This window comes from Stegastes partitus, unplaced genomic scaffold, assembly GCF_000690725.1.
Source record: "Stegastes partitus isolate 25-593 unplaced genomic scaffold, Stegastes_partitus-1.0.2 Scaffold697, whole genome shotgun sequence".
NCBI classification, from domain to species: domain Eukaryota; kingdom Metazoa; phylum Chordata; class Actinopteri; family Pomacentridae; genus Stegastes; species Stegastes partitus.
Window position 1 is genome coordinate 187,892 of NW_007578428.1, and position 5,306 is coordinate 193,197.

Genomic DNA, 5,306 nt, shown 5'->3' on the forward strand with positions numbered 1-5,306 from the left:
CAAACAATGAGCATAGCAGCGTGGTTTGCTAATTAGGTAATGTTGTTAACAACTATGATACGCCTGAGTGACATGACTCAGGAGAATGAACGATGGGGACATTGTTTTTAAACTTCCCAGCAATGTGTTTCACAAACTAGTTAGCAGCTTACGGTGAAGACACGGCGTTACTCCGCACCACCCTCGGTTCGCTCTGCTTGCTTACATGTGCTGCCGAGAGTATTCAAAAACGACACGCTGTGCTCGACAAACTATGTGATGACACCACTTTGAACTCATCCCAAGCCTCTTTTTCTGCATTTTACTAAAAATAAGCTTTCATATCGGACAAATAGCCAAACTGTTCTTGGTTTAACCAACTAATCAGTCACCACATAGCCAACGCACACTTTGGACCACAGCTAATAGAATGTTAAAATAATAAGAGACCTTTTTCCACGTTCACTTCCTTTTGCTGTACAATAATCTTATTCCGTCTTAAACAGTAGCTGAAATTGCAATTAGAGAATATGTGAATTGAGTTATGCCCTTTTGAATTGCACAGTTTTAATCAACAGACAGAAATGCTGGAACGTTCTGTTGTCGGACTTCGCTGTCCAAGTTTGATGGAGCAAATTAACGAAACTAGTATGTTCCTAAGCCTGCGTGGAATTTGCCTTCCTTTCCATAAAAAAAACAAAACACAGTCATTCATACTCATACAATCAGTTAATTTTCTACTTAAATTGGGTATCTGTTCTGTCATTCATTCCTTTCATTTCAGCAGTAAACCACAAACCGCGACGCCGTAGGAGCGCGTTCCGTCATCCCTCGAAAAATTCCAACCAAAATTGCCAACTGGTGTGGACGAGGTGGCAAATTGTTTTCAAATTAAACGCCGGAAAGAATGTGTTCTCCTCAGACTAATTTGCATCTTGCACATGAAACTCTCACGTGGATCCTGTGTGCCTTATTGTTCTGATGCCGCTTAAAACGCTGCGTTTGTACACTTTTTAGAATGACAGAAACTGAACGTGTGCATTCATACCCACACACACAGATATTCATACAGTAGATCAGTGATGCCGAGGGAGAGCAGGTTAATGAGGAGGGGGATGATAAATGTGAGGCTAATAGGGAAGAATAATCACTTTGTGCAGCTTAAGCTCTGAGAAAATTGTGTTGAATGGCGCAGATTTTTCATTTTAGGTATCAATTACATAAAATATTGCTTTTTGCGGACGCGGCGAGGTAGCTTGAAATAAATGGGTGGATTATCGTCGATTGAACCAGAAGGTCCGTGCATGCCGTAATTACTAAATGATCTTCCCCCAGTGCAGGTTGACGTATAAACGCAGCCGCACATTAGACGAGTGCGCGGGGAAGTTATCGGTTTTTGAGAGTTTTATTGCAGCATCATACAGGCTGGGGCCTTAGCTTGCAGAGCACACACTCATTAAAAATTTAAGCTTTACATAAGCATATGATTCACAATCAAACCTTCTAGGAGTCGATTTTACAGCGTTACTGAATAATCCAAAGCCCGCAGCGTCTTTTTCTTCTCGGTCCTCCAGGAATCAGCACATATATTTGAACTCCTCATGCAGGTCCATTCACAATACATGAGGTCCTCGCTTGCATTTTCAAAGCAGGAAAAAGAGCTTGGTCACTTGACACACACACACACACACACACACACCACCCCCTGCAGTCTGCACTAAATGGGCTGACAGGTGGCTGCTGGATGTGCAGTCCCAGGAGACAGAACAAAGCACTTTCATTGTGTGTGTGTGTGTGTGTGTGCTTAATCAGTGTGTGTGTGTTTGCAGAGAGTGTGATCAGTCTGTGTGTGTGTGTGTGTGTGAGTTGGAGGTGCAACGTTGCATAAGAAGCAAGCACGAGCAACCTTCACGTTGTGGAAGGAGAGGTTAGCTCGACACGATGCGTCCAAAACTCTCTCATATAGTTTGTTTCCAGAGTGTGTGTTTGTAATTGTGCATGTGTGTGTTTTTATTTATGCATCATGTTTGTACAGTAGTTGTTAAATACATCATATCTGTTTGACTGTAGCATGAGTAGAACACTTTGATCACATTTTGTTTTTGGTTAAATGAGGATAATGAGCTGATAAGTAGTGCATTTTTAAGAACATAGTTTTGTTGGGATCAGGTTAAGTAACTAAACTCATGGGCCAAATTATAAAATCGTTCTATACGCTAACTTTTAAACAAGTTTGGATTGAGCACAGGTGTCTGAACTCAATTTTCTGCTGGATGTGTAAATAGACTTTTAAATTGACTGAGTAAACTCTGCAACTAAAATAATTACGCCGGTACTAATATGTAATTATTTCTCATTTGGTCACGGGAGATATGAAGGGAAATTCTTTTTTATTTGGAACGAGGGTATCTACAGCCAACAGCAGCAGGTAGAGCAGAACCATCAAAATGAGCTTTGATGCTGAGAAGGCGTTTGGCGGAGTGGACCGGGTGTACCTCGAACACACCATGATGAGTATGGGTTTCATGGAGAGCTCGTAGAAATGTTGTCAGAGAGATTACTACCCGCAGTTTTGTTTGCACTCAGTGTTGACGCCACTAGTCCAGTGTTTTGCTTTCCATGAATATGCAAGGGTCTTCCAGGGTCTTCCAGGGTCTTTGAGGGTCTTCCAGGGTCTTCGAGGGTCTTCTAGGGTCTTCTAGGGTCTTCTAGGGTCCCAGTGACTTGAAGTTTGCCCAAATCTATGTGAGTCTGCGCAGATCATTCCATGTGCAGCCTTAACTTGTCATGGTGGCCGTGCTATCAGGGCAGAAATGGTGCATCTCGTTGGCAGAAGTGTTAATGTGCAGATCTACTGTGCACATCTGTACCCACAGCTGTCCATGTGCATGTCCACAAGGGAGTACAATGAAAGCCTAAAAGACAGAACAATTGATAGAGAGATAGAATCAGTGACCTCAGGGAAATCTATTTTGACTTTCATAAATGAAAAGTCGTAGCACAAACTCCAAGTTAAAAATGCCGGGATGAGAAAAACACTGAGAGATTTACTAAGAGAGACAAAGTCTTGTTTTCACCAAATGAGTTCAGGCCTTTCTGCAGCATCTGTTTGCAGCTGCATGTGATGTATGCAGATACTTTTAAAATGAGCAAATTAGGCTCTATTTAATGTAGTATAGTCAGTTAGAAGAATATTTTATTCGTATATTAGAGCAATGCGTCATTAGATAGCTCCCCAACAGGAGTGTGCAAAAAAATAAATAAATAAAAAATTTTGTCCAAAAAAAAAGTTTTGTTTATTAAACATCCAAACCCCGGTCAGTTTGTTGGCGTTTTTGGCTCCTATCGTATTTGTACTCAGTGTCGGCTCATTTTTCACTACAATATGAAGTCCTGCTCCTCTGTGAAACAAGAAGAATTGAAGTTAAACCTCTTTGATTAAATATTTTTACAAAAAAATGACCCAGAAATACCTGAAATCAACGTGCACAACATTTATCTAAGTGCCTCCAGGTATAAAAAAAAAAAAAGGGGGAGCCCACATGCTACAGATATTTAACTGCTTACATTTTTAATTAGTTTAAATTCTAAAATCTGTTCTGTGTGAGCACCAGTCTGCAGTTCAGCAAAAAGTCCCTGAATTTTTGCCATGTGACTGTTGAGTCATTAATGAATTCCTTTTTTTTTCCTTTTACAGAATCTAATCAATTTTATTTTTACAGTATTTTTAAACAAAGCATGTAGAATAAGACAATTTTAATTAATTTCATAGTTTAAAGCTTTGGTTTGATGCATTCTTCTGACATGTTATGACGAGGACGTCAAGGACTGTCTGTTCCACAGAGGAGAGCAGATTTTTTAAAAATTGCAGACGGTTTATCTGCCAGCTATTTTTATAAATAAGACCTCTAGAATACATTAATAAATAAAAAATATGAGGACGTGGAACAGCACATTACAGATGAGTCATTCAAGGATTATCAGAAAGTTGAAAACCTGATGATTTGTTCTGTTTTCACAGTTTCTGACTTTAATAAATGCTGTGATTTGGGAGATTTTTTTAAAAGACAACATACAATTTTTGGGGTTCAGAGGGTTCAAACCTTTCTTCAGTAAGGACGATATGTGAAAGACTAGAAGGTAGCACCACCAGTAAGCTTTATCCTTAAACATATTGTAGATAACAATAGAAGCAGCTGTGATAACAGACAGACGGGTCAGTGCTGGCTGTTTGTTTAGCGGATCAGAGGATCAAACCCCAGTGCTGCCACTGTGGGGCCCTTGAGCAAGGCCCTGAACCCGTCCTGACCTGCGCTCTGACCCCAACTGGGATATGCACAAAAAACAACATTTCACAGTGCTGTAATGAATTCGTGACTTCTTCTCCTTCTAATGTTTTCCCTGATGTTAAACGCTGCACACCTACAGTTGCTGCTTTTCATCGTTCCAAATGAACAAGATGAAGTGTGACTTTGAGGAAATGGCTGCAGTCTACGTTACTAAAACTAAGGATGGATTTACTAGATGAATATAATAACCAGATGGTAAGATTTACATGTCGGTTGTGGTATTAGGATCAGTCGGCATTCCTATAAAGAATTTGACAGGAAACCAAAAATTAGCTTCTTTAGGACCTCAGCTGTAATGTTGTTAACACTTGATAAAGGCATCACAGCTCTGTATGGATAAGGATCATTTTCATGTTTTCTGGGACTTTCAAAGAGAGTTAAATGGGATGTCAGTACAATAATCGATATTGATAACCTACATTCTGTATATTTTACACTGTGGGAGTTCTTAAAGGAGGACATACCAGGAACCACTGGCATATTTAATGCAGTCTTTTAATGGTTAGAGAAATAATCATCCACATACTGTAAATAAACACTTCTGCAGCACAGCGTTGGTCTCATTATACCAAGACGATAAATACTGAACCAAAAAGACTGAGGTGTATTTATCTGTCAATTGTAAGTCCAGAGCCTAGAAAGATTATTTGGGACTCACAAATGGTAATAAAACTGTGCTGCTTCAATTGAAGAATAACATCTAGAGACTTACATTTAACACCGATTGCAGCTGAGTGATGGTTCTTGTGTAACAGTCAGTCAGGATTTTGTGTTTGTTGCTATTGGATAAGAAATGAAGGTTGTTTCTTAGGACAGAACTGAAATAGCTGTCTGAGTGAGTCATTACAGTGATGGGTGTACTGTTACCAAAACATGTTCACCTGGGATATGAGATTACAAAATACACAAGTTTACCTAAAGGGAGAAGTTTCAGCAAGTGAGGTCAGATTTTATTTATATTGTCCATTACTGCAAGTA